Below are 12,315 nucleotides of genomic sequence, written 5' to 3' on the forward strand. Positions count from 1 at the left end.
ACATGCTGCTACACTTTCGGAGAATGTTGGAAGACAAAGACCGTTAAAATAGAGCACATCTCTTGGTCAATTAATGAGCCATCCACGCAACTAGAATCCAAAGCTAGCTCGTTCAGTGTACTCTCCTTCAAGATACCTCAACCCAAGCAGCAAAAGGACATGTGTCAAGAGCCAGAAAAGCATCATATTACGAGGAGCAAAGATTTTGGATTTTGATTAAATGAAAACCATTTGTAATTTCAGTTTAGCCATTATGTAATTAATAAATTAGTTATGCACTAGATAGGGATAGTCAATAGCCACCTTCGAGGCTCCCCTCATGCTGGAGGAGGAAGCTCGAGGTGGTTAAGTTTGTTTGCCTATATATGGATCAATGTTGGATGTAGAAAGGGTTGGACATTTTATACAAAAACAGAGTTATTTGGGTCAATGTAAAGACTTGTTACAGTAATAGTAAAACAGTGGTTGTTTCTTCTCAAGATTCTCAATGGATTATTTTGTTCAAATATGATGGTGGTGTTTTCTCTTATATGTTTTTTTTTACAGCCTTGTTATAACATAATCACTCAGAATTCATTTCTAATGCTCTGACTTCCTGTATGTTTGGCAAGCTGTGGTTTGTATGAGATATGTTTGAACATCTAATGCAAAGAGCCTTGACTTCCATGAAATGACTGTGCTTTTGTTTATTAAATGTGTAAGACTCCATAGCCCAATGAAGACCAATTTGATATGTGTTCAACCAGCTTTGTTTTCATGAATTTGTAAAGAGTTAGCCATCTGTTGTTGTGATTGATTTTTATCAAAAGTCTGTGAGAGAGCTCTCTCTGATCAAGGAGGCTAATCCTTGGTCTAAAGTCTGGTTGAAAGAGTTACATGAAATCTTGCTTGGATGCAGCCCTTAGTACTGATTTTGTGATAACATTTTGGTGCGTCTGCCGGGAGACTGAAGATTACTCACTCCCGTAATTTGAAGATTGGATTTCTGAAGGTAGCAGGAGTTCAAAATGATTTTCGAGGCTGCAAAACTACCTTGGCGACTCCATTGTTGAAGAATTCAAGGTTTATACATTCATGGTGATTCCACTGGAGTTATGAAGGACCCAGAAGCTGCCATTCTTTGTTCAAGGTATGCATGCATAGATTTCTCAGGAATTCATGGTTTCCCAAATCATTTTCCCAAGGATGCATATTTTCTAAGGAATGGTCCAAAATTCAATGGAGAAGACTTGAGTTTAACGTTGAAGTATATCTCAGATTTCTGTCATTTTGCTGAGCTTCTTAGAGTTAAACATGAGGATGTTTGCATAAGGTTATTCTATGATTCACTCCAAGGGAAATGCAAACAGTGGGTTGAATGCTTTCCTGCCAAATCCATTAAGTCATTTCAAGACCTTTGGCTCATGTTTTTGGAGGAATGGATAGATAGGTCAGAGTTGGTGGCAGATTCTCCCTCATTTGAAGGTTTCAAACAATGGAATGATGATCATAGTAAAGAAGAAACAAGTGAATCCTTTTCTTTGTCATTATCCTCATATCTAAAATCCTTTGACTGCAAGTCAGAGGATAAGATGAAATTTTTTGATGAATTTGCCAAAGACATTGAGAAAGAAATTGAAGGTTTAGAAGGACAAATTCAGGCATATAATTTTCATGATTATGATCATTATTTTCAGAAGTTTGCTGTGACAGAACGCAAGGAGACTATGCTGCTTCCATTCTCTTTCACGATTGAGGAACTGAACACTGTGGTTGAAGATCAGTTTGCACAGCTGGAAAGTTACAAGGAAAGACAAGCTGATCATGTGTTCTGGGATCCTATAGCTGATTACATGGAAGAGTTTTACTCTCCAGTGTTTCAGTTTTCCTATAAAGATCAGAGGCAGTTTCAGTGGCAGCGGTCATCACACTGTCAGATTGGCTCTGAACTCCAATACGGTCAAAGAAATCAAATATCAGATAAAGCAGAGGATTGGCTACATTGGAAATTTCATATTGATTGAGCAGAAGAAAATTGAAATTGTTAGGGTAGGTAGGTAGGTAAATTGCAAATAAGCTCAAGGTTGACTGAGCATTTATTTTTCAGTAGATGTAGTTTTCTTTCTCCTACAGTCATGCTGGTCAGGCAAATTTCTGTTTGTCAAATAAATTTTATAAGGCACTGGAACTGCAGGTTCTTAGTGTACCACAAGGGCACACTATCCCAAGTGGAGCCACTGTTATCACTGAAAATGCTGTTGCCAAATTTTTTTAGCTTAGCTTAAAGACCGGGTGTTTTCGCAGCGCCTGAATTCTTTTTAGCAGTTTCGCAGCGCATAAATTCGTTAGCAGTTTAGCAGCGCCATCTGTTTTAGTGATTTCGTAGCGAAAACATTGACCTTGCATTGGCTGCGCTGCGAAATTGGGAAATGACAGATATTTAAGGGAAACTTCTAGAAGCACTACACAAGGCTGCATATGTGGCATTGGCAAGCTGCCCTCCAAATTGCCCAATTGTTCAAGAGAAATCCAGATCCTTTGTTCCTCCCTGCACCGAAACAATAATTTGAATGGATTGATTGTGTATAAAGCTGATAGTTAAATTGAAGTATACTTGTATTGGTTTAATGTTCGCATTAGCAGTTGCAGAACAGTGTCTATGGTTTAGTGGCTAATCTTCTGGGTAAATCAAATAAGAGTTTGTGCAGTCTTCAATAGTTTATTCCCTTCTGTTGGGTGATAATGATATAAGAGGGAAATCTCATATTAAAGAAGTGATTGGTGAAGAAGCAGATGCTTTCAGAGGAAGACTCATTCGTAGGCTTACCTCTGTCATTGTGCACCATGTACCAACATTTTGGAGATTAGCTCTTTTGATATTCAATGGGAAGTTCGCTAAGGTAGGTTCAACAAATGGCGCTCCTGGTTCAGTGAAACATGAAGAGACTGCTAGACAAAACTCCTTTGAAGACGGCCTTGGTAACGTAAAGGATTCAAATCATTCCTTGGAGGAAGTTGCTGGAATGGTACAGGACATTATATCTGTTTGTGAAACTAAGGGAAGGATTGCGCACCTTTGAATGCAGTACAAACATTGTTTGCGTTACGAGCCAAGAAGACAGGTGCGGATGGTCTCTGTTTCAAAGAAGGTGTTCACATTAACAAGGGTTTATTGGCACTTGGAAATATCATAAGTGCATTGGGAGCGCATAAGCAAGGTCAATACGGCCCTTTCTGAACATGGACGTCCAGATTCTGGGCAATAGACAGCAGGCATATCAACACAAGATATCTCAACTTTCTCTTTTCAAAAAGGTCTTGAAGTCAGACATATATGGCGCCGTTTAATGTTTCCTGTAGTATCCTTGAAACACTTGCGGTAGTTACACTTGGTGCAAACGGTTGAATGGTGGATTTATAACTTCGACAGCATCAAAACATTAAGAGAACACGTGGTAACATGCAATCTTATGTAATGAAAGCTAATGAAGGATATAGCTGACATCTGGAACGTGTGAATAGTTTTTTGATGCGCCTAGTCGTCCTTATGGTGGAGTTTCTTGTTCAAAACATCCATATGCTGTTCTGGATTATGTTCCTAAGTATACAGAGCTAGATTTAAAGCACTCCAGAGCACGCCAAAAAATGAAACACGCGGTGATCTGAGTTAGAAATACAATGCAATTATTGCAGTTGTCTCGGATAGTTATCTGCGGATGTGGTATTCAAAGCCGCAGCACCTCTTCGCACCAGTCCATAATATTGTAACGAGGATCACGGGAACCTAATAGAAGTTCAGTAATGGCGACAGTTCTGTTAAGCCGGATAGCATTCTGTACATGTGTATGTTCAGCAACAAAAACCCGAAATCCATCGATGCAAGCAGGCAAATGTTGGAAATCCATAATATATCAATTGTGTTCCTTTGGAGAAAGATTTTCTATTTCGTAGCCAGCATACGAGCATGGTAATGAAAACATGGCACTGTGTGGTGGATTACGCATTCCCAGGTTGAAATCCAGTTACCAGCAAGCAACTCCTCCACAATCCGCTTGTGGTTTTTCAATGTCAACACAACGTTAATCACCAGACAAAGTCACAGGTGCTGTGGAGATTGGACGTGTTTTTCTTGTGAACTGCGTGCAAGGAATTGTAGTTAGCTTAATTCGACGGCAATATGCAGCTGCAGCTGCTCGACAAGGATCATATGATAGTGTTGGTGTCTGGGGGTCGTGTTCTAAGCCGGTGCCTCCCATTGCAAAGAAGGTTTTTGTGTCTCTGGCAAGAAACCGAAACAGGGAAAAGCAGAGTCTCGAGGAACTTGTCGAAGATATGACCAAATTTCAGGACTTTGTGCATTGGCCCTCATACCGGCGCCCCCTGCATTACAAAGGGCTTCCTTTCCATAGAGTTATCAAAGGTTTTATAATACGAGATGGAGACATTTCAGTTCAGAATGGTATAGGGGGTGAATCAATATATGGATTAAAGTTTGATGACGAAAACGTTCAACTGAAACATGAGCGCAGAGGAATGTTGTCAATGGCAAACTCTGGACCTAATACAAATGTCTCTCAATTTTTCATCACAACAACAAGGACTTCCCATCTGGATGGAAAGCGTGTTGTCTTTGGGAAGGTAATTAAAGGCATGGGAGTTGTGCGTGGCAATGAGTATACTCCCACAGAAAGTAGTGACCGCCTTTCTCTAGATGTGGTAATTTCAGATTGTGAGGAGATCTCAGAAGGATCAGATGATGGAATAGCTAATTTCTTCAAAGATGGAGATTTGTATCCAGACTGGCCAGCTGATCTTGATGAGAAATCTGCAGAAATTTCATGGTGAATGAATGCAGTAGATTCTGCGAAATGTTTTGGGAATGAAAATTACAAGAAAAGGGATTATAAGATGGCTTTAAGAAAATACAGAAAGACATTGCGCTATCTTGACATTTGCTGGGAGAACACCAAATGTTGAACGGATCACTGTATAGGTCCTTCTATTGGTTCTGTTTGTTGCTTGTCGTTAGAATTCATGTTGAAGTTTTCATTAGTGGTTGTTTGGAGGACACTGACATGAATACAGTCATCAATTATAACTACAGGATACCAATCATATTCATAAGCAGAGCTATGATTTTATGATGGTCGATCTTCTTTAAAATGATGATGATGATGGATCAATGATAATGCGACAGTACATGACATCATTACAACACCCATACTACAACTGCAATGAAATTAAGTGAAAGTTATGTTTTGCAAGAACCTGTACCAGCCCCAGTGTTATGCAGAAGATAGTAATGTTGTAAAGAGGAGTTCAGTAATGAAGACTGTGAAGTGGAGTGAGCCCTGGTTTTGTAGGCCTGGGGAAGAAGATCAAGATAAGAAAATCAGAGTGTTACCTTCCTCAAGCCACATTCTAGGATGTGTTTCAAGGTTCACGTTCTTCATAGTAGCATTAATATTGAACAAATAACAAGAGAAACTACAGGTCAATTTGTTTTCTTTCTATTGAAAGTTGCAGCTTTAGAGGTGGTACGAAGGACTTCTGAAGCAAAATTTCCAGTAGTATGGAGGGGTATACAAGGACTTGGATTACTTAAATGCCCACCTTTTAGCTGTTTGCAGAGGTAGACTCCATTCAGACTTCTTGCTAAGAGCACACAGGAATTCTCAAGATTCTCAAGCAAATCATTTACCAACTACAGATTCATTTGCTACGGAACAAATAGAGGTTGTTAACAGCAGTTTCGTAGCGCGCTACGAAACTGCTGTAGGTGATGATTTTAAGCGCAGAGCAGCTAGTGTGATACTGTGAGCGGGAGTTGAGGAAGAGAAACACCTGTCTATCAATACCACCTACAGCACATCAGAAACATGGTAGCATTCCATACCTGGGATTATTAAAAGATTTGGGGAACATGCTGCTACACTTTCGGAGAATGTTGGAAGACAAAGACCGTTAAAATAGAGCACATCTCTTGGTCAATTAATGAGCCATCCACGCAACTAGAATCCAAAGCTAGCTCGTTCAGTGTACTCTCCTTCAAGATACCTCAACCCAAGCAGCAAAAGGACATGTGTCAAGAGCCAGAAAAGCATCATATTACGAGGAGCAAAGATTTTGGATTTTGATTAAATGAAAACCATTTGTAATTTCAGTTTAGCCATTATGTAATTAATAAATTAGTTATGCACTAGATAGGGATAGTCAATAGCCACCTTCGAGGCTCCCCTCATGCTGGAGGAGGAAGCTCGAGGTGGTTAAGTTTGTTTGCCTATATATGGATCAATGTTGGATGTAGAAAGGGTTGGACATTTTATACAAAAACAGAGTTATTTGGGTCAATGTAAAGACTTGTTACAGTAATAGTAAAACAGTGGTTGTTTCTTCTCAAGATTCTCAATGGATTATTTTGTTCAAATATGATGGTGGTGTTTTCTCTTATATGTTTTTTTTTACAGCCTTGTTATAACATAATCACTCAGAATTCATTTCTAATGCTCTGACTTCCTGTATGTTTGGCAAGCTGTGGTTTGTATGAGATATGTTTGAACATCTAATGCAAAGAGCCTTGACTTCCATGAAATGACTGTGCTTTTGTTTATTAAATGTGTAAGACTCCATAGCCCAATGAAGACCAATTTGATATGTGTTCAACCAGCTTTGTTTTCATGAATTTGTAAAGAGTTAGCCATCTGTTGTTGTGATTGATTTTTATCAAAAGTCTGTGAGAGAGCTCTCTCTGATCAAGGAGGCTAATCCTTGGTCTAAAGTCTGGTTGAAAGAGTTACATGAAATCTTGCTTGGCTGCAGCCCTTAGTACTGATTTTGTGATAACATTTTGGTGCGTCTGCCGGGAGACTGAAGATTACTCACTCCCGTAATTTGAAGATTGGATTTCTGAAGGTAGCAGGAGTTCAAAATGATTTTCGAGGCTGCAAAACTACCTTGGCGACTCCATTGTTGAAGAATTCAAGGTTTATACATTCATGGTGATTCCACTGGAGTTATGAAGGACCCAGAAGCTGCCATTCTTTGTTCAAGGTATGCATGCATAGATTTCTCAGGAATTCATGGTTTCCCAAATCATTTTCCCAAGGATGCATATTTTCTAAGGAATGGTCCAAAATTCAATGGAGAAGACTTGAGTTTAACGTTGAAGTATATCTCAGATTTCTGTCATTTTGCTGAGCTTCTTAGAGTTAAACATGAGGATGTTTGCATAAGGTTATTCTATGATTCACTCCAAGGGAAATGCAAACAGTGGGTTGAATGCTTTCCTGCCAAATCCATTAAGTCATTTCAAGACCTTTGGCTCATGTTTTTGGAGGAATGGATAGATAGGTCAGAGTTGGTGGCAGATTCTCCCTCATTTGAAGGTTTCAAACAATGGAATGATGATCATAGTAAAGAAGAAACAAGTGAATCCTTTTCTTTGTCATTATCCTCATATCTAAAATCCTTTGACTGCAAGTCAGAGGATAAGATGAAATTTTTTGATGAATTTGCCAAAGACATTGAGAAAGAAATTGAAGGTTTAGAAGGACAAATTCAGGCATATAATTTTCATGATTATGATCATTATTTTCAGAAGTTTGCTGTGACAGAACGCAAGGAGACTATGCTGCTTCCATTCTCTTTCACGATTGAGGAACTGAACACTGTGGTTGAAGATCAGTTTGCACAGCTGGAAAGTTACAAGGAAAGACAAGCTGATCATGTGTTCTGGGATCCTATAGCTGATTACATGGAAGAGTTTTACTCTCCAGTGTTTCAGTTTTCCTATAAAGATCAGAGGCAGTTTCAGTGGCAGCGGTCATCACACTGTCAGATTGGCTCTGAACTCCAATACGGTCAAAGAAATCAAATATCAGATAAAGCAGAGGATTGGCTACATTGGAAATTTCATATTGATTGAGCAGAAGAAAATTGAAATTGTTAGGGTAGGTAGGTAGGTAAATTGCAAATAAGCTCAAGGTTGACTGAGCATTTATTTTTCAGTAGATGTAGTTTTCTTTCTCCTACAGTCATGCTGGTCAGGCAAATTTCTGTTTGTCAAATAAATTTTATAAGGCACTGGAACTGCAGGTTCTTAGTGTACCACAAGGGCACACTATCCCAAGTGGAGCCACTGTTATCACTGAAAATGCTGTTGCCAAATTTTTTTAGCTTAGCTTAAAGACCGGGTGTTTTCGCAGCGCCTGAATTCTTTTTAGCAGTTTCGCAGCGCATAAATTCGTTAGCAGTTTAGCAGCGCCATCTGTTTTAGTGATTTCGTAGCGAAAACATTGACCTTGCATTGGCTGCGCTGCGAAATTGGGAAATGACAGATATTTAAGGGAAACTTCTAGAAGCACTACACAAGGCTGCATATGTGGCATTGGCAAGCTGCCCTCCAAATTGCCCAATTGTTCAAGAGAAATCCAGATCCTTTGTTCCTCCCTGCACCGAAACAATAATTTGAATGGATTGATTGTGTATAAAGCTGATAGTTAAATTGAAGTATACTTGTATTGGTTTAATGTTCGCATTAGCAGTTGCAGAACAGTGTCTATGGTTTAGTGGCTAATCTTCTGGGTAAATCAAATAAGAGTTTGTGCAGTCTTCAATAGTTTATTCCCTTCTGTTGGGTGATAATGATATAAGAGGGAAATCTCATATTAAAGAAGTGATTGGTGAAGAAGCAGATGCTTTCAGAGGAAGACTCATTCGTAGGCTTACCTCTGTCATTGTGCACCATGTACCAACATTTTGGAGATTAGCTCTTTTGATATTCAATGGGAAGTTCGCTAAGGTAGGTTCAACAAATGGCGCTCCTGGTTCAGTGAAACATGAAGAGACTGCTAGACAAAACTCCTTTGAAGACGGCCTTGGTAACGTAAAGGATTCAAATCATTCCTTGGAGGAAGTTGCTGGAATGGTACAGGACATTATATCTGTTTGTGAAACTAAGGGAAGGATTGCGCACCTTTGAATGCAGTACAAACATTGTTTGCGTTACGAGCCAAGAAGACAGGTGCGGATGGTCTCTGTTTCAAAGAAGGTGTTCACATTAACAAGGGTTTATTGGCACTTGGAAATATCATAAGTGCATTGGGAGCGCATAAGCAAGGTCAATACGGCCCTTTCTGAACATGGACGTCCAGATTCTGGGCAATAGACAGCAGGCATATCAACACAAGATATCTCAACTTTCTCTTTTCAAAAAGGTCTTGAAGTCAGACATATATGGCGCCGTTTAATGTTTCCTGTAGTATCCTTGAAACACTTGCGGTAGTTACACTTGTTGCAAACGGTTGAATGGTGGATTTATAACTTCGACAGCATCAAAACATTAAGAGAACACGTGTTAACATGCAATCTTATGTAATGAAAGCTAATGAAGGATATAGCTGACATCTGGAACGTGTGAATAGTTTTTTGATGCGCCTAGTCGTCCTTATGGTGGAGTTTCTTGTTCAAAACATCCATATGTTGTTCTGGATTATGTTCCTAAGTATACAGAGCTAGATTTAAAGCACTCCAGAGCACGCCAAAAAATGAAACACGCGGTGATCTGAGTTAGAAATACAATGCAATTATTGCAGTTGTCTCGGATAGTTATCTGCGGATGTGGTATTCAAAGCCGCAGCACCTCTTCGCACCAGTCCATAATATTGTAACGAGGATCACGGGAACCTAATAGAAGTTCAGTAATGGCGACAGTTCTGTTAAGCCGGATAGCATTCTGTACATGTGTATGTTCAGCAACAAAAACCCGAAATCCATCGATGCAAGCAGGCAAATGTTGGAAATCCATAATATATCAATTGTGTTCCTTTGGAGAAAGATTTTCTATTTCGTAGCCAGCATACGAGCATGGTAATGAAAACATGGCACTGTGTGGTGGATTACGCATTCCCAGGTTGAAATCCAGTTACCAGCAAGCAACTCCTCCACAATCCGCTTGTGGTTTTTCAATGTCAACACAACGTTAATCACCAGACAAAGTCACAGGTGCTGTGGAGATTGGACGTGTTTTTCTTGTGAACTGCGTGCAAGGAATTGTAGTTAGCTTAATTCGACGGCAATATGCAGCTGCAGCTGCTCGACAAGGATCATATGATAGTGCTGGTGTCTGGGGGTCGTGTTCTAAGCCGGTGCCTCCCATTGCAAAGAAGGTTTTTGTGTCTCTGGCAAGAAACCGAAACAGGAAAAGCAGAGTCTCGAGGAACTTGTCGAAGATATGACCAAATTTCAGGACTTTGTGCATTGGCCCTCATACCGGCGCCCCCTGCATTACAAAGGGCTTCCTTTCCATAGAGTTATCAAAGGTTTTATAATACGAGATGGAGACATTTCAGTTCAGAATGGTACAGGGGGTGAATCAATATATGGATTAAAGTTTGATGATGAAAACGTTCAACTGAAACATGAGCGCAGAGGAATGTTGTCAATGGCAAACTCTGGACCTAATAAAATGTCTCTCAATTTTTCATCACAACAACAAGGACTTCCCATCTGGATGGAAAGCGTGTTGTCTTTGGGAAGGTAATTAAAGGCATGGGAGTTGTGCGTGGCAATGAGTATACTCCCACAGAAAGTAGTGACCGCCTTTCTCTAGATGTGGTAATTTCAGATTGTGAGGAGATCTCAGAAGGATCAGATGATGGAATAGCTAATTTCTTCAAAGATGGAGATTTGTATCCAGACTGGCCAGCTGATCTTGATGAGAAATCTGCAGAAATTTCATGGTGAATGAATGCAGTAGATTCTGCGAAATGTTTTGGGAATGAAAATTACAAGAAAAGGGATTATAAGATGGCTTTAAGAAAATACAGAAAGACATTGCGCTATCTTGACATTTGCTGGGAGAACACCAAATGTTGAACGGATCACTGTATAGGTCCTTCTATTGGTTCTGTTTGTTGCTTGTCGTTAGAATTCATGTTGAAGTTTTCATTAGTGGTTGTTTGGAGGACACTGACATGAATACAGTCATCAATTATAACTACAGGATACCAATCATATTCATAAGCAGAGCTATGATTTTATGATGGTCGATCTTCTTTAAAATGATGATGATGATGGATCAATGATAATGCGACAGTACATGACATCATTACAACACCCATACTACAACTGCAATGAAATTAAGTGAAAGTTATGTTTTGCAAGAACCTGTACCAGCCCCAGTGTTATGCAGAAGATAGTAATGTTGTAAAGAGGAGTTCAGTAATGAAGACTGTGAAGTGGAGTGAGCCCTGGTTTTGTAGGCCTGGGGAAGAAGATCAAGATAAGAAAATCAGAGTGTTACCTTCCTCAAGCCACATTCTAGGATGTGTTTCAAGGTTCACGTTCTTCATAGTAGCATTAATATTGAACAAATAACAAGAGAAACTACAGGTCAATTTGTTTTCTTTCTATTGAAAGTTGCAGCTTTAGAGGTGGTACGAAGGACTTCTGAAGCAAAATTTCCAGTAGTATGGAGGGGTATACAAGGACTTGGATTACTTAAATGCCCACCTTTTAGCTGTTTGCAGAGGTAGACTCCATTCAGACTTCTTGCTAAGAGCACACAGGAATTCTCAAGATTCTCAAGCAAATCATTTACCAACTACAGATTCATTTGCTACGGAACAAATAGAGGTTGTTAACAGCAGTTTCGTAGCGCGCTACGAAACTGCTGTAGGTGATGATTTTAAGCGCAGAGCAGCTAGTGTGATACTGTGAGCGGGAGTTGAGGAAGAGAAACACCTGTCTATCAATACCACCTACAGCACATCAGAAACATGGTAGCATTCCATACCTGGGATTATTAAAAGATTTGGGGAACATGCTGCTACACTTTCGGAGAATGTTGGAAGACAAAGACCGTTAAAATAGAGCACATCTCTTGGTCAATTAATGAGCCATCCACGCAACTAGAATCCAAAGCTAGCTCGTTCAGTGTACTCTCCTTCAAGATACCTCAACCCAAGCAGCAAAAGGACATGTGTCAAGAGCCAGAAAAGCATCATATTACGAGGAGCAAAGATTTTGGATTTTGATTAAATGAAAACCATTTGTAATTTCAGTTTAGCCATTATGTAATTAATAAATTAGTTATGCACTAGATAGGGATAGTCAATAGCCACCTTCGAGGCTCCCCTCATGCTGGAGGAGGAAGCTCGAGGTGGTTAAGTTTGTTTGCCTATATATGGATCAATGTTGGATGTAGAAAGGGTTGGACATTTTATACAAAAACAGAGTTATTTGGGTCAATGTAAAGACTTGTTACAGTAATAGTAAAACAGTGGTTGTTTCTTCTCAAGATTCTCAATGGATTATTTTGTTCAAATATGATGGTGG

The 12,315-nt window shown here is 39.6% G+C and overlaps 2 pseudogenes; both read left to right on the forward strand.

The window, feature by feature from the left end:
• The first annotated feature begins 3,780 nt into the window (after positions 1-3,780).
• Positions 3,781-4,956, forward strand: LOC149198025 (peptidyl-prolyl cis-trans isomerase CYP40 pseudogene; annotated as a pseudogene).
• Positions 4,957-10,210: 5,254 nt separating this feature from the next.
• LOC149198026 (peptidyl-prolyl cis-trans isomerase CYP40 pseudogene) lies at positions 10,211-10,854 on the forward strand (annotated as a pseudogene).
• Positions 10,855-12,315: the final 1,461 nt, after the last annotated feature.

This window comes from Pinus tabuliformis, chromosome 2_2, assembly GCF_031772625.1.
Source record: "Pinus tabuliformis cultivar Carrire ecotype Pingquan chromosome 2_2, CPIR1, whole genome shotgun sequence".
NCBI classification, from domain to species: Eukaryota; Viridiplantae; Streptophyta; class Pinopsida; order Pinales; family Pinaceae; genus Pinus; species Pinus tabuliformis.